The sequence below is a fragment of the Triticum dicoccoides genome, chromosome 1A (assembly GCF_002162155.2).
Source record: "Triticum dicoccoides isolate Atlit2015 ecotype Zavitan chromosome 1A, WEW_v2.0, whole genome shotgun sequence".
NCBI classification, from domain to species: Eukaryota; Viridiplantae; Streptophyta; class Magnoliopsida; order Poales; family Poaceae; genus Triticum; species Triticum dicoccoides.
Genome location: NC_041380.1, coordinates 416,321,703 through 416,345,179, shown reverse-complemented (window position 1 = coordinate 416,345,179; position 23,477 = coordinate 416,321,703).

The following is a 23,477-nucleotide window of genomic DNA, read 5'->3' as shown; positions in this document are numbered from 1 at the left end:
ATGGGATCTCGGTCTCACCGAGATGGGCTTGCAAACTCTCTGTTTCCTATTGCATTAATTTCGGTCCCACCGAGTTTGCATCGCCAATTCTCTGTTTAGCTTATTACCAAAATGGGCCCCATCGAGTTTGTGTAATCGGTCCAACCGAGATGAGGCTTTACCCTAATCCTAGCACATCGGTCCCGCCGAGTTGATCATGTCGGTCCCATCGAAATGCCTAACGGTCACATTATGAACCAAATCGGTCTGACCGAGTTTTATGATTTGGTCCCACCGAGTTTAGTGATTTGCGTGTAACGGTTAGATTTTGTGTGGAGGCTGTATATACCCCTCCACCCACTCTTCATTAGTGGAGAGAGCCATCAGAATATGCCTACACTTCCAACATACATTTTCTGAGAGAGAACCACTTACACTTGTGTTGAGGTCAAGATATTCCATTCCAACCACATAAATCTTGATCTCTAGCCTTCCCCAAGTTGCTTTCCACTCAAGTCATCTTTCTACCAAATCCAATCCTATGAGAGAGAGTTGAGTGTTGGGGAGACTATCATTTGAAGCACAAGAGCAAGGAGTTCATCATCAACACACCATCTATTACCTTTTGGAGAGTGGTGTCTCCTAGATTGGTTAGGTGTCACTTGGGAGCCTCCGTCAAGATTGTGGAGTTGAACCAAGGAGTTTGTACGGGCAAGCAGATCAGCTACTTCATGAAGATCTACCCTAGTGAGGCAAGTCCTTCGTGGGTGATGGCCATGGTGGGATAGACAATGTTGTTTCTTCGTGGACCCTTCATGGGTGGAGCCCTCCATGGACTTGCGCAACCGTTACCCTTCGTGTGTTGAAGTCTCCATCAACATGGATGTACAATAGCACCACCTATCGGAACCACGCCAAAAATCTCCATGTCTCCAATTGCGTTTGCACACTCCAATCCCATCCCTTTACATTCTTGCCACTTGCATGATTTACTTTCCGCTGCTCATATAATCTTATCATGCTTGCTTGATTTGTATTATGAATGTTTAAACTTGTGCCAAAACTCCACTTCAACTTAAAGAATTTAAAAACTGTAACTTTTCTTGCTAAGAGTCTATTCACCCCCCCCTCTAGACAGCTCTTTTCGATCCTTTCAGTGGGCCAACTATTGATAAACTAGTACGTATATAAAACTTATTATTGTACATGTCCGCTAAGAGGTTGGTTGTATATGACATGGCAACTTCTTATAGCCGACCCTTGGCTGTATTATTAACCATGCTCTTAGTGTGGTAGCTAGTATATCATAGATGACTAGCTAGTATCAGACTAGCCACAGTGGGAGTAACTTCAGCAGTAACACCGACTCCAACTCAACAAACTTGCTTATGTGGCAATAAGTTAATGAGGAGAGAGATAGTTTCAGTAACTTAGCTAGTTACTGTAGCATCACATGCATGTCCCAATGCAATATGAGTCTGTAACCTAAGAAATGAAGCTTTGCATGACACTACACTTATGTTACTACCCACTATGAAGGTAGTAACATATATAGTCTAAGGATACGTGTATGTTACTAGTGTACTACTCTCCATTATGGCTATTCTCATACACCCCCTCTGAGGGAGTCCTGGATTAGGGGCTCTCCGGACAGCCGGACTATATCCATTGGCTGGGCTGTTAGACTATGAAGATACAAGATTGAAGACTTCGTCTCGTGTCCGGATGGGACTCTACTTGGCGTGGAAGGCAAGCTAGGCAATACGGATATGTATATCTCCTCCTTTGTAACCGACCTTGTGTAACCCTAACTTCTCCGGTGTCTATATAAACCGGAGGGTTTTAGTCCGTAGGACAACATACAATCATACCATAGGCTAGCTTCTAGGGTTTAGCCTCTCTGATCTCATGGTAGATCTACTCTTGTACTACCCATATCATCAATATTAATCAAGCAGGACGTAGGGTTTTACCTCCACCAAGAGGGCCCGAACCTGGGTAAAACATTGTGTCCCCTGCCTCCTGTTACCATCCGCCTTAGACGCACAGTTCGGGACCCCCTACCCGAGATCCACCGGTTTTGACACCGACATTGGTGCTTTCATTGAGAGTTCCTCTGTGTCGTCGCCGTTAGGCTTGATGGCTCCTACTATCATCGATGGCGAAGCAGTCCAGGGTGAGACTTTTCTCCCCGGACAGATCTTCGTGTTCGATGGCTTTGTACTGCCGGCCAATTCGCTTGGCCATCTGGAGTACATTGAAAGTTACGCCCCTAGCCACCAGGTCAGGTTTGGAAGCTTAAACTACACGGCCGACATCCATGGAGACTTGATCTTCGACGAATTCGAGCCTCTGCCTTGTGCGTCACGCGGTCACCATGAGCATGATTTAGCTCTACCATCGGACAGTGTAGGAGATCGCACAGGAAGCCGCCCCGACCCTCAATTCGGAGCCAGTTGTGCCATCCATGGACGGGTGGATGGACCCCGCCACGGAGGCCTTACCCTCAGCGGCGATCGAGCTGAACATCGACCTTAACTTGCCCGAGAGCCGTGTTGTTAAACTGCCGAATTCTTCTCCGGCCACGGACTCCGAACCGCCTCCGCCCGTTCCTATCGAATCTGATTGGGCATCGATCATGGAGTTTACCTCCATGGATATCTTTCAGCACTCCCCCTTCGGCGACATACTGAACTCATTAAGGTCTCTCTCCTTGTCAGGAGAGTCCTGGCCGAACTACGTCCGGCAGGACTAGGATGCGGATGACGAAGAAAATTTCGCAGTCCACCCACCACCCACTTAGTAGCCACTGTCGATGACTTAACCGACATGCTCGACTTCGACTCCGAAGACATCGACGGTATGGATGACGATGCGGGAGACGAAGAGGAACCATTGCCCATAGGGCATTGGACAGCCACCTCATCATATGATATATACATGGTGGATACACCCAAAGAAGGCAATGGCAACGAGACAGCGGAGGATGACCCCTCCAAGAAGCAACCCAAGCGCCGACATTAGTGGCGCCGCTCTAAGTCCCGCCAAAGCAAAAGTGGTGATACTGGCACAGGAGGTAATAACACTCCGGATAGTGCCGAAGACAACAACCCCCTCCAGCAAGATTTAGAGCAGGAGGATGGAGGAGCTAGCCCTCCTGAGAGAGTGGCAAACGAAGAGGCGGAGGATGATAATTACATGCCCCCCTCCGAAGACGAGGCAAGCCTCGGCGATGAAGAATTCACCGTGCCAGAGGATCCCGTCGAACAAGAGCGCTTCAAGCGCCGGCTTATGGCCACGGCAAATAGCCTTAAGAAAAAGCAGCAGCAGCTTCAAGCTGATCAAGATCTGCTAGCTGACAGATGGACTGAAATCCTCGCGGCCGAGGAATATAAACTAGAGCGCCCCTCCAAGAGTTACCCAAAATGCAGGCTACTACCTCGATTGGAGGAAGAAGCGTATTATGCGGCTGATCGGCCACCTCGTGGCCGTGATAGAGAGGCATTCCAGCCAAAAGCTCAGCCCGCACCCCGATGCCATTCAAATAAAAAAGCATGGGGAAACACGCCAGACCTGCGAGACGTACTGGAGGACAAAGCAAAACATGCAAGATCGATCTATGGATTATGAGGGCGCGCCACTATGCGAGACGATAAACGTCACGCCGGATACAGTAAAAGTAAATCCAGTGGGGCCGAACACAGCGGGCAAGACCCATTTGAGCTGCATCGCGATATAGCCCAATACAGAGGCTCCGACACCCATTATGCTTCACAGACGAAGTAATGGATCATCAAATCCCAGAAGGTTTCAAACCTGTAAATATTGAATCATACGACGGCACAACAGATCCTGCGGTATGGATCGAGGATTTCCTCCTCCACATCCACATGGCCCGCGTGATAACTTACACGCCATCAAATACCTCCCACTAAAGCTCAAAGGACCAGCGCGGCATTGGCTTAACAGCTTGCCAGCATAGTCCATCAGCTGTTGGGAAGATCTGGAGGCCGCATTCCTCGACAACTTTCAGGGAACTTATGTGCGACCACCAGATGCCGATGACTTGAGCCACATAATTCAACAGCCAGAAGAGTCAGCCAGGCAATTCTGGACTCGGTTCCTAACAAAGAAAAATCAAATCGTCGACTGTCCGGATGCAGAGGCCCTAGCGGCTTTCAAACACAACATCAACGATGAGTGGCTAGCCCGGCACCTTGGTCAGGAAAAGCTGAAATCTATGGCAGCCCTCACGACACTCATGACCCGCTTTTGTGCGGGAGAAGACAGCTGGCTGGCTCGCAGTAACAATATGTCAAAGAACCATGGTACCTCAGATACAAAGGACGGCAGTAACAGGTCCCGTCGCAACAAACATAAGTGTTGCATTAACAGCGATAATACGGAGGATGCGGCAGTCAATGCCGGATTCAAAGGCTCTAAACCCGGTCAGCGGAAAGATCCATTTAAACAAATTACGCCGGGCCCGTCCAGTTTGGACCGCATACTCGATCACTCGTGTCAAATACACAGCACCCCGGGAAGCCAGCCAATCACACCAACAGGGATTGTTGGGTGTTCAAGCAGGCCGGCAAGTTAATTTCCGAAAACAAGGATAAGGGGTCACATAGAGATGACGAGGAGGAGCCCCGACAGCCACACACCGGAGGATAGAAGAGGTTTCCCCCACAAGTGCGAACGGTGAACATGATATACGCAACCCACATCCCCAAGAGGGAGCGGAAGCGTGCGCTCAGGGACATATATGCGTTGGAGCCAGTCGCCCCAAAGTTCAATCCATGGTCCTCCTATCCGATCACTTTCGATCGCAGGGACCACCCCACTAGTATCCGTCATGGCGGATTCGCTGCATTGGTTCTAGACCCACTCATTGTCGGATTTCACCTCACTCTAGTCCTTATGGATGGCGGCAGCAGCCTGAACCTGCTTTATCAGGACACAGTGTGCAAAATGGGTATCAACCCCTCAAGGATCAAACCCACAAAACGACCTTTAAAGGCGTTATTCCAGGCGTAGAGTCCCATTGCACAAGCTCAATTAAACTGCAAGTGGTCTTCGGATCCCCGTATAACTTCCGAAGCAAAGAGTTAATCTTCAATATAGTCCCGTTCCGCAGTGGTTATCATACACTGCTCGGGCGAACCGCATTTGCGAGATTCAATGCGGTACCGCATTATGCATACCTCAAGCTCAAGATGCCAGGACCTCATGGGTTTATTACAGTCAATGGAAACACAGAACACTCTCTCCGAACGGAGGAGCACACTGCGGCCCTCGCAGCAGAAGCGCAAAGTAGCCTGTCAAGGCAATCCACCAGTTCGGCATTTGAAGACCCGGACACCTTCAAGCGCGCTCGGAGCAATCGGCAACTAGACCGCTTGGCGCAATCTGAGCTCGAGTAGCAATGCGGCCCCCACCCCAGTCCCAGCCAAGCGGCGAAACTCATACCACGTGTACATAATTACGCATTAAAAATACCATGGGCACAGGCGGGGAGGGGGGCACAACTGCGGCACGCCCTAAGACGCGGCTTAAACCACATTGGGCTTCCTGCTTGGTTAATTTTCTCTTTTTCAGGACATTAATCTCTGGAAACCCTGTCCGGCAGAACTATTGCCGAACACATGATGCAGCAACCAAGGAGGCAGAAAGCTACGTCACACCATGGTTTTCCCAGGTGGATTACAATAACGAGCGAAATATTTGATTTAATACTATTCCTCAGCTTGCCCTTGGAAAGGACATAGTCGTACTCTTTGCTTATTGCACTATCTGTATCATTCTGCTTTAACGAACCTTTTTGAATAAACAATGCATAACATTACGACTATTATTGCATTCATGTTATATATATGTGTGTGTTCATTGATGACGCCTTGCAACCGTACACTTTGGTACGGCCGATACACCAGGGGCTTAAGTACCCACAATATGGTGTCAGAAGTCCGAACACTTTCACAAGTGTGGCACCCCGAACTTATAGCATTATATGCATCAGCTCCGAATCATGTCTTTGGTCAAATGTTGGGTTTGCCCGGCTCCTATGTTTTGGTACCTTACGTTCCGCTCTATCGGCTAAGGTAGAGCTAGGAGAACTACTGCGATTGTGCCCCAGTTCTGCTAGGATGAGCACCTCAGTACAGAAAGCTAAAACTGACTGTCATGATAAGGCGAGAGACTGGTCGCTGTTCGGCGAGGTTTCGAGTCCCTAAAGACTTATGCCGCTTAGAGTGAGGGGCCGGCCCTGTCCGGCTTAAAGGCGTGTATCACGCACCGAATTCGGCCTTCCAAATACCAGGGGCTTCACCGAAATTTAAAATTATAGAATTCTATGGCTAAGTGAGAGTGATAAAGCATTATTAGTCTGGTTGCCTTGTTCGTTGTGCTGAGCACCTCCCTCGAAGGACCCAAAAATGGGAACAAGAGTGCTTAGGTTTATCCCAAACACCCCAGCAATCGTGGCACGGGGGCAGAAGCCGAGAACTAGCCATCTCTCAGATTGATAAATAGCCAAATAGAAGGTAATATTTTAAATTCAAAACGCGTTGCATAGCGCATATGAACAAGTTTTCATAAATACAGGATCACACGAGCAAGTTTCACTCAAATATTACATCTTTCATGCACTTGTCTGCTATGAGACGGGCACCCTGCAGAACACCCTCGTAGTACATCTCGGGGTGGCGATGCTCCTTGCCCTCTAGCGGCCCTTCCTTGATCAGCTTCACGGCGTCTAGCTTGACCCATTGCAACTTCACACGGGCGAAAGCCCGGCGTGCACCTTCAATGCAGACGGATCGCTTGACGACCTCCAGCCGTGGGTACGCATCCACAAGCCGCCTCACCAGGCCGAAGTAGCTGTTCGGAAGGGTGTCGCCAGGCCACAGCCGGACTATAAAGCCCTTCATGGCCTGTTCGGCCGCCTTGTGCAGTTCGACCAGCTCCTTTAGCTGGTCGCTCACAGACACTGGGTGTTCGGTCCCAGTATACTGGGCCCAGAACAACTTCTCCGTTGAGCTTCCATCCTCGGCCCAGTAAAACTTCGAGGCATTCGCCACGCTATGGGGAAAATCTGCGAATGCTCCTAGAGAGCTCCGAATTCGGGTAAGTAATTGGGAATTTACTTTTACATGCTTGCTTTGCATATAGAATGCCTTACCCATCGCTATCTTCTTCATTGCGTCGATCTCCTGGAGGGCCTTTTGGGCTTCGGCCTTGGCACTCTTTGCGCTCTCGAGGGCCGTGGCAAGCTCAGACTCCCGTGTCTTCGAGTCAAGCTCCAACGCCTCGTGCTTCGTCATGAGAGCCTGGAGCTCTTGCTGCACCTCACCCACCCGAGCCTCTTGTTTTTCCCGCTCGGTGCGCTCCTTGGCCGCTTTATCTTCAGCCTTGGACATCGCTTGCTTTAGGGTCGCCACTTCGGTCGTCGCCCCTGGCAAATTCATGATGATCCTGTCATTTTGCAATCGCATTATTTTTATACATATACATAGACTAGGTACTACTTACCTTTGTTCTCCTCGAGCTGCCTCTTGGTAAGGCCGAGCTCGTCCTGGGACCCTTTAAGGTCCTGCTTTAGTACGGCGACCTGCGCAGTCAGTGGGGCGGACGCCAGCAGCGAAGCCTGCATATGCATATTGACATACTCATATTAGACTCATGTGATATTGTTTGATCCTCTGTTCGGCCTTTCTTTGTGAACACCGAACAGAGCATCAGGGGCTACTGTCTATGCGGTAATATTTTTACTATATTTTAAACACTTACCTCAAAGCCTGTTAGAAGGCTGGCACAGGCTTCAGTCAATCCGCTCTTAGCGGACTGAACCTTCTGGATCACCGCACTCATAATAGTGCGGTGCTCCTCGTCGATGGAAGCGCTGCGAAGCGCTTCCAACAGATAGTCCGACACCTCTGGATGGACACAGGTCACCGGTGCAGGCGTCTTGCCCCTCTTAGAAGGAGGCCGCCTGTCCGAGTTCGGAACCACTGGAGGTTCCGGCGCGGTGTTCGGCTAAGGGCCGAACTCAAAGCCCTCAGGGGCCTTGTCCCCTCTGCTCCCGGAGTCCGGGAGGCCGCCTTGAGGCGCCTCCGGGACTGTCTCCCCTTGACCCGGTGCCTCTAGAGATAGCACCTCGGCATCGTCCATGGGATGGGGGGAGGTGGCGGTCGGAACTGGATCGCTATACATATCCAACGAGCCCAGGGAGCCGTCCGATGATACATCGATACGGGCTTGGGGCGGCCTGCATTATCACATTCGGCGTTAGGTAAAGTAGTGCGAAAAAGGGGTGCTATGAGTGACTCTGGTATTTGAATACTTGCGACTTCCCCAGGGGCTTGACCCTGGGTAGCCACTCGTCTTCGCCGTCGGCAGCGGTGGTAGAGCTGTCCGGAAAGAGAGTCCTTCCCTTGTTGGACCCTTCGGCCTCCCCAGTTGGGGCGGCCTTCCTTTTCTTGTCTCCCTCGTCTGGAGGGGGAGCATCTTCTTCTGCCTCCTCGTATTTGGGGGAGGATTGCACCGTAGAGTCCTCGAACGGTGAGTCCGATGACGCCTGGCGCCGGGAACTCTTTCAGGTTCCCTTGGCCTTCTTGGTCTTCTCCGGCACCGTATAAGGAGCCGGAGTCAGCATCTTTGTCAGAAGAGCGTCTGCTGGGCCTTCGGGCAAAGGAGCCGGACAGTCGATCTGTCCGGCCGTCTCCTGCCAGTCCTGTCAAAGGTACGGGAGTTTAGATCCCGCATGGAGTCAAGCTATGAAAAACAAGTATCCTGTAATAGGTAAAGCGGCTTACCGCGCTGGCTTGGCGCTTCGCGCTGAATCTGCGATCCTTAGTAGTGGGAGGGGGGACCTCAGCGCTCTTGAACAACACCCTCCATGCATCTTCGTGAGTTGTGTCGAAGAGCCTGTTCAGAGTCCGGTGATGTGTCGGGTCAAACTGCCACAAGTTGAAGGCCCGTTGTTGGCACGGGAGGATCCGGCGGTGGAGAATGACCTGGACTACATTGACGAGTTTGAGCTTCTTGTTCACCATGTTTTGAATACATGTTTGGAGTCCGGTAAGCTCTCTCGAACTGCCCCAGGACAGGCCCTTCTCTTGCCAGGAGGTGAGCAGTGTGGGGAAGCCAGATCGGAACTCGAGGGCTGCTACCCATGTAGGGTCACGCGGCTCGGTGATGTAGAACCACCCCGATTGCCACCCCTTTATGGTCTCCACGAAGGAGCCCTCGAGCCATGTGATGTTGGGCATCTTGCCCACCATGGCGCCTCCACACTCCGCCTGGCGGCCGCTCACTACCTTCGGCTTGACATTAAAAGTCTTCAGCCATAAGCCGAAGTGGGGCTTGATGCGGAGGAAAGCCTCGCACACGACGATAAATGCCGAGATATTGAGGATGAAGTTCGGGGCTAGATCGTGGAAATCCAGGCCGTAGTAGAACATGAGCCCCCGTACAAATGGGTGGAGAGGAAATCCCAGTCCATGGAGGAAATGGGTAAGGAACACTACCCTCTCATGGGGCCTGGGGGTGGGGATGAGCTGCCCCTCTTCTGGGAGCCGGTGCGCGATGTCGTCGGGCAGGTATCCGGCTCTTCTCAGCTTCTTGATGTGTCCCTCTGTGACGGAGGAGACCATCCACATTCCTCTCGCTCTGTACATGGTTGGAGAAGGTCGAGGTGGGAAATGCAAACTTGGGCGCTGGAGCTCGAGTGTGCGAAAACGGATGAGCAAAGGAGGAAGAAGGCGTGGATGAAAAGGTAAATCCTTATCCCTTTATATGGGCGGACAAAACTATGCGTCCCCACTAGCCTGGTAAAACTCGCTTGTCCCTCAAGAGCCGTAATCGATGGCGCGGTTGGGTTACCCACACCCGTATTGATGAGAATCCCGTGATAAGGGGACACGATCTCTGCTTTGACAAGACGTGTCAAAAAACTGCCTCGTGTTATGTGCGGGGCTAGTTAAAGGAAACGGTTCGAATAATCACTGGGCCATGACATAATGTCGTGTTGCCAAAACAAGTCAGCGAATTGGATTTGTGGAAATATTATTCTCTCTACGGTGGTATGTGGAACTTATTTTGCAAGGTCGGACACTATCCTTATATTCAAATTCTTCAGTGGTGTATTCGGAGGAGGAACCCGCCTTGCAATGCCGAAGACAATACTGCGTGCCGGACTCATCGTCATTGAAAGCCTGGTTCAGGGGCTACTGGGGGAGTCCTAGATTAGGGGGTCTCCGGACAGCCGGACTATATCCATTGGCCGGGCTGTTAGACTATGAAGATACAAGATTGAAGACTTCGTCTCGTGTCCGGATGGGACTCTACTTGGCGTGGAAGGCAAGCTAGGCAATACGGATATGTATATCTCCTCCTTTGTAACTGACCTTGTGTAACCCTAACTTCTCCAGTGTCTATATAAACCGGAGGGTATTAGTTCGTAGGACAACATACAAGCATACCATAGGCTAGCTTCTAGGGTTTAGCCTCTCTGATCTCGTGGTAGATCTACTCTTGTACTACCCATATCATCAATATTAATCAAGCAGGACGTAGGGTTTTACCTCCATCAAGAGGGCCCGAACCTGGGTAAAACATTGTGTCCCCTGCCTCCTGTTACCATCCACCTTAGACGCACAGTTCGGGACCCCCTACCCGAGATCCGCCAGTTTTGACACCGACACCCTCCTTTCTGGTTCAGGCTGGTTGTAATGGTATTATCATAAGCGGAATCATGCATGCCAACTAGACTTTCTGGATGATGTGGCACACAAGAGAGGATGTGGTATCATATCATCATATCGTGTCATATTAAATGTTGTACTACTACTTTGTGTGATGCATGACAATTAGTAAGGCAACCTAAGATGTTAACTCATGATACTATGCATTACGGAAGTAGTATCCTAGCTACACTATCATATATACGCATGCATTATACTACTAGTATATATATATAATATTCCCCATTACAACCAGCCTTATAGGGCTCAATTCATAAATACGGTCATCTATCATATATACTCCCTCCGTAAACTAATATAAGAGCGTTTAGGTCACTATTTAGTAATCTAAACGCTCTTATATTAGTTTACAGAGGGAGCTAGTACTACTCTATGATACTATATATGCACTACGTACGTAGTATCATACACTAGTATCATATGCATGATACTATATATATAGTATATATGATACTCCCCACTATATAAGGCTGGCCATAGTGGTGGTATCATAGCCGACGATGTCATGCACTCGGAAATAGCAAGTATGCTGATGTGGCAAATAATTAAATATCTATAGAGGGTTAGAGTAACATATAATAGGTAGATACCGTATCATGTTAAATGCGATGCAAATTTGTGTCATGCATGGCAATAAATATGATCTATATATGATATTATACTCTATGTATTATACTATGCGCTATAATTAATTAAAGGTAGTATCATATGTACTGTATATTCATGATACTAGTATATGACACTCTCCACTATACTCATGATTTCTTACTATGGAAAAAAATTGGAGGCAAAACAATGAGCTCATGTTTTCATTCGAACAAAAATATGATGCTAGGCAATGTAAATGTTTTCAAAGAGCAAATGGTTCACTCACGAAAGCCGTGTGTCCACTAAACCATGGAGATGCACCCCCCCACCCGTCTGCCACGTGCACGATCTGAGTCGTGCGTTCTGATTGGCCAGAATCCAAACCCCACGGATCGTACGTCTGCACTGTTGGATGCTCCCAGATCGAACGACAATCATCATCCCTTTCGACAGGAAATGCAGTCCGGCTAGGAATTGATTTATATGCCAACATGCACGGTAAATGCCAAAAAAATGTCTTACATATAGCACACGAGACCTAAAATGCGCCAGCAAATCAAACCCATGGTAAAATTGTGATTGGTTTACGTGTGAAAAAATTAGAGGCGAAACGATGAACTCACGTCTTCCTTTCAAAATTAGTATGTCTTCATTTCAAACAAAATTATTCTATTTGTGCACACGAGCGCTTAGAGGCAAGCGTTTGCATAGGCCTTTCCGCACGCGCGGCAACCGGGGATATTTCTCACCCTTTTCACCTAGGCCGCCAACAGCCACCCCCCCCCACCGTCTGCCCACGTTTCACTCAACTAGTCCACCCAATCTCCTTCACCAGCTCCCCCCTCCCCCAGTCCACAACAGAACCCTTCCCGGCGCCGCCGTGCTCACCCCAGATGTGTGCCCGCTCTTCGGCGTCAAGCCTACCTCCACTACCGTTCCCAACATGCGGCGGCCTGTGCCTCGCCATCTTCGTTTGCTCGCCAGCCACCCTCGAGCATATCAATGAAGTAACCCTTGCCTCTCCTGTGGTCCGGCCGGGTTTGCATTAAGAATCATGTTAGTTACTGCTCTCCATCATGGTCCTCGCAATCCCTCTTCCAATTTCGTTCCGTATGTTCCCGGATTGGCTATAAAATAATGGAGAGCGTATATATGTTCATTATCTACCTTCCTTACTACATATAAGCTATATTTGTTCCAATAAGTTACTGCCTATTTACAGATCGCGGGCGCGTGAGTCACACAAACTTAACAATTAGCCGTACATTTTCTAAATTATTGCATGGCATGTTTAGAAAGCTTGATACCAAGTTGTTAGTTTTATGCTTATCCTCCTTTCTCGAGTTTTGCATATGTTCTCTGTAGATGCCGATTAGCAGCGATGGCACTCATTCAGGCCATGTATCTTCATCTGATTCGGACAACCCTAGGTCTTCAGCAAATTGTGAGGGATCAAGTAGTCTTGAATGGGATAGAGCTGCAGCAATTACCCTTCCGGTCAGGACACGGAGGAACGCTCCAAGGAAGCCCACACACCAGCCTAAAGGTGTATATGAAGTTACCGAGATTGATTTAAAGTCCTGGGCTCCAACTAAACCAGATAAAGCACGCATGAGGTTTAGGAGTGTGTGTGGATTTGTTGGCAGGGCAAGGCTCAACATTAATCTGCCGGGGTTTCAGAAGGCTGACTTAGAAACACGGCAAAGGATAGTCCGGGAGATCATGGATCACTTCAACGTTCCAGAGTAGTGGAGAATGCATGTGGAACACACTGCACTGAAGAAGGCTAGGGATGCTTGGAGAAAATGGAAGCACGTGTTGGACAAGAAGTACTTGAGTGAAGAAAAGGACCCAATCCCCGCATACCCCCAAATTACAAAGGCAGACTGCGCAGAATTCAAAAGGGTCAGGGAAACTCCAGAGTTCTATGCAAAGAGTTTCAAGCAATCGGAACTTCAGAAGAAGAACATACACCCCCACCGTATGTGTGTGGCAGGATACTACGGCATGAAACTGACATGGGAAGAGGAGGACAAAGAAGCAGTAGCGGCGGGTGGGAATCCGGCCTTTAGTGAAATCAAGGGCGAACGCGCCAGAGACTACTTGCGGGCACGTGCAAAAAGGCGTGATGATGGAACTTATTACTTTGAAAACGCACGTGACGCCAAACTGTATGAAGTGATGGTAGAGGCTTCCAAGATCCCTGGAAGATTTTGCAGGAACTCAGGGCCATGTGACATTTTGTCCATTGCTCTGGACATAAAAGAGCGCCCTGGCCGTGCAAGGCATATAGGTGTTAATGTCCCGCACAAGAGGGCTTTCACACTCAACAAAGAAGAGAGGCTCAGCATGAAAAAAGCGAGGAGTGAAATGAAGCAGAATGCATTGTTTGAAAACTTGAAGGAGATTTATCCGGCTGTTCGAAAGGATGTTGAGGAGTCAATGATGATGCAGAAGACTCTAACACTGACAGATAGCCAATAGATGGGAGGGGAGGCGGGCATGGATGATGCTGCTTATTGCGCGATGACAACACTTCACAGGAGTAGTTGTGCATCAGCTGAACCCAGCGACACTGAGACTGCAGCTGCTCGTGATGATGCTATATCTGATCTATCTGGAATGAAAGACAGACTGAAGGGCATGCTTACACATTATGAAGGTACATTAAAATGTGCAACGGCCTGGGTTTGCCCACCCTTCTTGGAAGATGGCCTCTTCTTGGACAATGTGCCATTGAAGCCGGGCTGTGTGAAGTGCTACGTGACTGAAGTAAAGCCTGGATTCAATGAATCTGCCCTGAAGAATGTCCTAGGAAACTTCGATGAGCAAAGGACCTTGGGAGAAACACTATTACATCACATCCAGTGGCCACGAAAGGAAATAGAGTTCATCGATGAGATTCCTGAAGCCCCGCCAAGAGCAACCACTGTCGTCCCTCAACCAGTGACGGTCTCCTTGCCAGAGCAACTCTTGTGGGATGATGCATCAACATGTGATCAGCCGGACCGACTTTGTGGCGTACAGGCCATGTCATCCTCCGCCCCAAAGCATCCAGTGGCAAGGCCTACAATTGCTGATGACGCACCACCGGTTCAGATGCCGGCCGCTGAAGCAGCGGGGGAGACCCAGCTGTAGCACATGCTCAGCAGATGTAACACCCACAATGCGGCTATATCTCCCAGGTGTCGGGCCACGACTTGGAGGCATAGCGGCATGGTAGGTTTGTCGCTAGAGGGGTAATCTTCACACAATCCCATGTACTGAATAAGAAAGGGATAAAGATTTGGCTTACAATCGCCACTTCACACAAATACAAGTTAAACATACATCATCGAAGGTACAATCAAAGGTCCGACTGTTTGGAAGTATCTGTGAGTCACGAGGACTCAGCAATCTCACACCCGTGAGATCAAGACTATTTAAGCTTATGGGTAGGAAAGGGTAGTGAGGTGGAGCTGCAGCAAAGCACTAAGCATATATGGTGGCTAACTTACGCAAATAAGAGTGAGAAGAGAAGCAAAGCAATGGTCGAGAAGCTAGAAGTGATCCTGAAACCACTTACGTTCAAGCATAACAAAAGAACCACGTTCACTTCCCGAACTACGCCGAGAAGAGACCATCACGGCTACACACGCGGTTGATGCATTTTAATTAAGTTAAGTTACAAGTTCTCTACAACCAGACATTAACAAATTCCCATCTGCCACATAACCGCGGGTACGGCTTTCAAAAGTTCAAAACCTGCAGGGGTGTCCCAACTTAGCCCATCACAAGCTCTCACGGTCAACGAAGGATATTCCTTCTCCCAGGAAGACCCGCTCAGACTCGGAATCCCGGTTACACGTCATTTTGACAATGGTAAAACAAGACCAGCAAGACCGCCCGATGCGCCGACATCCCGATAGGAGCTGCACATATCTCGTTCTCAGGGCAACACCGGATGAGCACTCCGTACAACTAAAACCAGCCCCCAAGTTTCCCTCAGGTGGCGCTGCAAAGGACTCTAGTTTGGACCAACACTTAGAGAAGCACAGGCCCGGGGGTTAAAATAAAGAAGAACCTCGGGAGCACGACTCCCAAGGGAAAACTAGGTGGTCGTGAGGCAAATGGTAAAGCCAAGGTTGGGCCTTGCTGGAGGAGTTTTATTCAAATCGAACTGTCAAGGGGTCCCCATAACACCCAACCGTGTAAGGAACGCGAAATGAAGGAACATAACACCGATATGACGGAAACTAGGACGGCAAGAGTGGAACAAAACACCAGGCATAAGGCCGAGCCTTCCGCCCTTTACCAAGTATATAGATGCATTAATTAAATAAGAGATATTGTGATATCCCAACATATCCTTGTTCCAACATGGAACAAACTTCATCTTCACCTGCAACTAGCAACGCTATAAGAGGGGCTGAGCAAAGCGGTAACATAGCCAAACAATGGTTTGCTAGGAAAGGAGGGTTAGAGGCTTGACAAGGCAATATGGGAGGCATGATATAGCAAGTGTTAGGTATCGCAGCATAGCAATAGAGCGAACAACTAGCAAGCAAATATAGAAGTGATTTCGAGGGTATGGTCATCTTGCCTGAAATCCCGCAAGGAAGAAGAACGAGTCCATGAAGAAGACAAACAGACGTAGTCGAACGGATCCTCACAACTCCGCAACAAAACCGAAGCTAACGAGAGAAAGCAACCTGGAAAGAAGCTAACAACATGGTAAACAACCATCACATAAACATGGCATGATGCGCAAACAAGTATGATGCATGTCCGGTTTAATGAGGCATGGCATGGCAAAGTGCAACAAACAATACTACAAATTAACTGGAGCTCGATATGCAACAAGTTGCATATTGACAGAACACCACATGACTTATTTAGTTTTCTCCTGTTTAAGTACTCAGCAATATTAAATGTTGGTTAGCATGGCAAGAGGTGTAGCATATGAAAACTACCTATCTAGGCAAGTTTAAATGAGGCCGGATATAACAAACAACAAATCCAAAAAATCCCCTTGTGCAAATTATGGATTTGGTATTGTTCTGCCTTAAACCATATTTTAGAGTTGTTAAACATGCAAGATGAGTGCACCAAGTTAAACCAGGCATTTTTCTATCCCATTTACATGTAAAGTTTATCAAATTTGGAGCTACGGTTATTTAGTTATGAAATAAATCATATTAGCATGGCATTTAAGCAAATTAATGTAAACAACAGTTTAAACATTTCAAACATGTATGAAAGTTGGATATTATGAAACTAGACAAGATTCTAAGCATTTTTCATATATAAATCATTTTAAAAAGATGCACGGTTATAAAGTTATTTTATGCATGATCAACAAGGGGTTTTCTATAAAAATTGCAGTCTCTGGATAAATAGGAAAATCACAGACTGAAAAAACAATAATGGGCCGAAACAGAACTGAACTGGGTTAGGGGAAGCTCCTCACATTGGGCTTGGCCCGGTTGGTGGAAGAGGCAGGCTGGGCTGGAGGCCGGTGCGCTGGGCCAGGTGCGCGTGAGGCGGCCCACGCATCTGGCCGTCTCGGTCAACGAAGGCGCGCGGCAGGGGCTCCGGTGAGTCGTGGAACGGCGGCGGACGGCGGCAGGGACTTGATCCGGGGTGGCGGTTGCGCGGATCCGGCGAGGACGGGCCGGCACCGGTCATCTCCGGCAGCGGGGCGTCATCCATGGCCATTCCCTGAGTGAGAGGGAGAGAGATGAGGTGAGGTGAGGTCCCGAGAGAGGGAGGAGACAGGGAGGAGAGGTAGTTGACGGGAGGCGTGACCTAGAGGAGGCAGTCGTCGGCGACGAGGTAGAGTGGCCGGAGGCGGGCGACGCGGGAAGGCTCTGGCCGGTGAGGCAAGGAGGAGTCGAGCGGCGTTGGGGCTCGAGCTGTTCGGGAACGAGAGGAGCTCCTGCGGGAGCGGCGGCGCTGCTCGGGCTTGGGGCGGGCCCCGATGGGCTTGCTCGGGCCCATTCTGGGTTCTGGCGGGCCATGCGGAGGTACAGGGGCGGGGGAATGCGCCGGGGACAGGTGGCGTGGCGCGATAGGCCGAGGGTGGCGGCGCTGGTGGTTGCTGGTGGCAGCTGGCAAACAGTGGCATGCCAAGTGGTGGCAGGGAAGCGGGTAGGCGCAGAAATTTAGGAGGAGGGTAGGTAGCTGCCCAAAATGGAAGGGGAGGTGATTTATATAGGGCGGGTTCTAGGGTTAGGGGGTTTAGGGGGGTTTTTGGAGCCTCCGATCTCGATCCGATGGCTCCAGACGCGAGGAGGGTAGGTTGGAGCTTGTGGGCTCTGCAGAAAGCCTCGGGCTGAGAGGAGATAAGAGAGAAAGAGGCCTAGCGTCTGTTTCCGGAGACCTAAAACGTCCGATGTTAGACCGACTATACTATCGCTATAGTTATCCGTTGGGGCATCAAATGATCTCCGAATGCTATGAAATTTGACAAGCATTCTACTTACAACATAATAACACCGCACACCAACTTTCAACCCATTCCGAGAACATTTTTCGGCCACTTATAAAATACTATTTTGGACGTGCTGCGGGCGCGTGCAAGTGTGTCTGGGCTCAGAACGGACAACGAAAGGAACGGGGAGACCCGGGCGGATGCAAGTTTTGAAAACATGATGATGCAATGCACATGATGACATGACAAGATGCAACACGCAAGCAAATGACATGGCAACGACGGCGAATAACTGGGAGACACCTGTCACATCGGTCTCGGGGCGTCACAACACTCCACCACTACAAGAGGATCTCATCCCGGCATCTAAGATGGCACCGGAGGGAAACGGAAGAGGAAGAGAAGAGGTAAAACTAAGTTGCTTCTTTGACCAATGAGTGAAACCAAAGAACCTTGAGAGGTTGAAAACTTGAAAGAAAGAATACAACGGAGATGAACGAATTTGAAAACACTCTGTTAGAAAAGAGGAACAAGGAACATTACTAGAACCTTGTAGGTTGGAAGACATAAGAAAAAGGGTTGCAATGGACAAGAAGTACATGCAAGCACTCCGGTAGAAACGAGATGCACAAGGAACGATAAGGATCAATTACGACAACACTCCAGTTGGAAATGAAAGGCAATAATATGAACTTGGAAAAAATGAAAGCACTTGGATGGGACTCCTATTAGAAGAGGAATGATAGATACAACACTCCAGTTAAAACAAGATAAAGACGGAATAAGAATGATATAATTTGGACAGCACTCCGACTATAACTGGAAGGAATCGAACATGATCTTGACAAGATGAGAGGATACTTGATGAAATCAACAACACACTGCCTCCGGAACTATTGAAAGAATGTCACAAGGGGTAACAAAGATTTCAGACAGCACTCCAGTTGGAAATGGAAAATCAAAAGGAAAGAACATGATCTTTGACAAAAATGGGATGATGAGTGAAGAGAGCGACATCACAATGCGTCTGGAACGAAAGAATAGAAGTTGGATCGTTGGAAAGGAAAGAATTGAGAAGAAAATGACAACTTCTGCCACAAATGAGTTTGGAAAGCACCCTTCCAAGAAGGTTATAACGGAGTTGTTGGAAAACCAACAACGAAAAGAACAAGCTTGTAGTGGGTTTATGGAGAACATCTCAAAACTACGAGGTGAAATTCTGCCACTAACGAAAAAAATAGATTGGATTGATATCAACAAGGAGACGAGAACCTTATTTCATCGGGAGGATAAATGAAGAACTTGGGTCATTAATGAGCACCATAAATAGCAACAATCCTTAGGGAAAGCTTTAGGTGAAACATGACACAAGATAACTCCAACGAAGAGATTAATGGATTGCAAAGGATCTCCTGAACGAAAAGAAAATGATGGGTTTACATATCTCATCCGTGACAACTTGTGAATCATGAAACACGAAGGGAAATTATCAAAAATGACATAACACCACCTCAAAAGATAAGGGAGAAAGAATTGCACTTCAGAATGCAAGATGAAGAATGCTTGAACTCCTCGAAAACAAGACATGTGTTGAGCACCATGTTAACTTTTGAGTATAGCTTGGCAGATCAAAACTTTGAGAGAAATCTTGAAGAACAATTGAAGAATGAAAGGAATCCTTGACGAACCACCATGTAGAGCATCCATGAAGAACTCCGATAATAAAAGGATGATAGAAAGAAAGATAAGTTGAAAACACAAGGTGAAGCCTTGCAATGATTTAGATGGATCTTTCGCGATGATATAATTGAGAGATCTTGGAACTCCGGGAAACGTATGAAGCACTTGAACCGAGAATTTACTCATCGTGAACACACTTCGTAAGAATGAATCCATCACTTGGATGAAGCAAGAATAAGAATTATGTTATGAGTATCCTTCACCAATTTAACTTCATGACAAGCAACAAATTTGGCATACTACTTATTCTCGTTGAAAAGGATTAAGGAGAGATATAGCATAATCTTGGTATGGTCTTCAACAAACCACCGGTAGGATTTAAAAACGAACAAAGAAAAGATAACGAAACACTAGGAAGAATTAGAAAATGAACGAAGATACTTGAGAGAATTTAGATGCAAGTGAACGAAGAGATCCCGAGATGATTAGAGAATACTTGAATGATGCACTGGTAATATTTGGAGAACGAGAGCTGAAAGCTGGAATGAATAGATCTTCTGAAATGATGGCCTTTGGATGATCAAGAAAAATGAAAACACCTCCTAAAATGCTCCGGATGGGTGAAAAGAATTCTCACAATCGAACACAATTATGAGAGGATCGCGGCAAGCTTGAACTACGCATCTTTGGAAGAACGGGTAAAATTTGGAGGAGAAACTCTTCCTCGGTCTTCAAAATCTGAGAATGGCGATGAGATACGCCACCATGAATTATTGAGGCACTCCGGAATGAAGAATAAAAAGGTTAAATCAACAATGAAAAGAATTTGAAAGATCTTGGAGAAGGCATTTGACTAATGATAACTCATTCTCACGTCAAACTTGGAAAAGAATTGGAGAATAACATCGAAAAAATAGAAGAGTCGGGTAAGATCCTGGGAAAAGACCTGTGGGTTAGGGCCCACTGAAAAGAAACACCTTCGAACGATTACTTAAAAAGGGAGATTACACCGGTTGATTTAAATGGCTTGAATGAGCTAACATCCCCAAAAGAACTTGAGCGAATTGAGAATGGAAACTTGAATCTTCTGAGATATCTTCAGCACTCCAGAACAATTGAATAGCAAGAAATGGATTATTAAGAGGTGCACCGGTATGAGAAAGCATTGAAACGAGGAAAGGATATGATCAACAAAGCTTGAATTAAATCCACCGGAGAAGAAAAATAATGATGAATGATGAACTTGAAGCTCCGTTAGAATCTTCTTGGGAATCACCGGATAAGAACATTGAAAGAAAAGAATGGAGAGACTTCACATCCATAAGATGGATACTTGATTAAGAAATCCGAGTCCTTGAAGAAAAAGGGGTGGGTGGGAAAACAAAGGCAACTTGGGGATAGATGAAACGAACAACATTGGGAAAAACCGAGAGGTGATCTTGCGGATGTTGAAATGATCAAATCCACTTGAAGAGAAACACGCCGGTTGAAAAGGATTGACCTGACAATCTCGATTAACAAGAAGGATTAGTATTCACATAGAAATATGAGAACACCACTTAGGGGAGGTATGGAATCAACACTTGACTTGAAGCAACTCGAATACCACAATTCAAAACAAAACAAAGGATTGGCTTGCAGAATAAGCTAGAACAAACATATGATAGATCCCATATCCTATCATGTGTCTGCTGGAAAGATATTCTAGGAGCTACTTGAATTCCCACCTATAAAGTCCCGAAACTCTCTGGTTATGCAATCCGGTGTTGGGGATACAGGGGAAGCATAATATCTCACCCAAACTAACAATACCTACATCCAGCTGTATCCATCCTTCAACACATAACAAAGAAACCTTCGGAAATCATGTACCTCAACCTTCGAAAAGAATCCGCTATACGAGTTATGGCAATACTCCTGAACTCCCACCAGTACTGGGTGGCGTCGAGGTTATCTCACCAACAACTGCATAAAAGAGATTTTTTATGTCGGCGAACTCAGGTATTCCAGAACTGCAACGATAAAATTGTGACGACAACACCTCGGAGCTCAACTCCCCGGGACACTGCCACAACCCCTAAATGTTAGGAGGCACCAAGAGCAATATTCTCGTCACAAAACCATCGGAACAATTCCAAGACACCCACGTGATCCTAAAAAAAATTCATGAAATTTGAGGAGAGAAGAATCAAAACTCTACATCAGGAGGCCTCACCAGAGCGACGAAGGGACTGAGGAGTAAAAAGAATCCTACTCTCTGATATATATAATCCTAAGACTGAAAAACATTTTGTTCTAGACTCAACAATGTCAGCGATTCGATCAAGCAGGGGGCTCCTAAGTCGGGAATGGCTCTGATTACCAACTTGTAACACCCACAATGCGGCTATATCTCCCACGTGTCGGGGCACGACTTAGAGTCATAATCACATGGTAGGTTTGTCGCAAGAGGGGTAATCTTCACACAATCCCATGTACTGAATAAGAAAGGGATAAAGAGTTGGCTTACAATCGCCACTTCACACAAATACAAGTTAAACAAACATCATCGAAGGTACAATCAAAGGTCCAACTATGGAACCAAAGTAAAAGAAGACAACCCCAATTGCTAGATCCCCGATCGTTCCAACTGGGCTCCACTACTGATCAATCGGAAAAGACACAAAACAACGATCAAGATCTTCATCGAGCTCCCACTTGAGCTGGGTTGCGTCATCTGCACTGGTATCATCGACACCTGCAACTGTTTGGAAGTATCTGTGAGTCACAAGGACTCAGCAATCTCACACCCGCGAGATCAAGACTATTTAAGCTTATGGGTAGGAAAGGTAGTGAGGTGGAGCTGCAACAAAGCACTAAGCATATATGGTGGCTAACTTACGTAAATAAGAGCGAGAAGAGAAGCAAAGCAAGGTCGAGAAGTTAGAAGTGATCAAGAAGTGATCCTGAAACCACTTACGTTCAAGCATAACACAAGAACCGTGTTCACTTCCCGGACTCCGCCGAGAAGAGACCATCACGGCTACACACGTGGTTGATGCATTTTAATTAAGTTAAGTTACAAGTTCTCTACAACCGGACATTAACAAATTCCCATCTTCCACATAACCGCGGACACGGCTTTCGAAAGTTCAAAACCTATAGGGGTGTCCCAACTTAGCCCATCACAAGCTCTCACGGTCAATGAAGGATATTCCTTCTCCCAGGAAGACCCGATCAGACTCGGAATCCCGGTTACAAGACATTTCGACAATGCTAAAACAAGACTAGCAAGACCGCCCGATGCGCCAACATCCTGATAGGAGCTGCACATATCTCGTTCTCAGGGCAACACCGGATGAGCACTCCGTACAACTAAAACCAGCCCTCATGTTTCCCTGAGGTGGCGCTGCAAAGGACTCTAGTTCGGACCAACACTTAGAGAAGCACTGGCCTGGGGGTTAAAATAAAGATGACCCTCAGGAGCGCGACTCCCAAGGGAAAAGTAGGTGGTGGTGAGGCAAATGGTAAAACCAAGGTTGGGCCTTGCTAGAGGAGTTTTATTCAAGGGCTCCCCACACTCAACCGTGTAAGGAACGCAAAATCAAGGAACATAACACCGATATGACGGAAACTAGGGTGGCAAGAGTGGAACAAAACACCAGGCATAAGGCCGAGCCTTCCACCCTTTACCAAGTATATAGATGCATTAGTTAAATAAGAGATATTGTGATATCCCAACATATCCATGTTCCCACATGGAACAAACTTCATCTTCACCTACAACTAGCAACGCTATAAGATGGGCTGAGCAAAGCGGTAACATAGCCAAACAACGGTTTGCTAGGAAAGGAGGGTTAGAGGCTTGACATGGCAATATGGGAGGCATGATATAGCAAGTGGTAGGTATCGCGACATAGCAATAGAGCGAACAACTAGCAAGCAAAGGTATAAGTGATTTCGAGGGTATGGTCATCTTGCCTGAAATCCCGCAAGGAAGAAGTACCGAGTCCATGCAGAAGACAAACAGACGTAGTCGAACGGATCCTCACAACTCCGGAACGAAACCAAAGCTA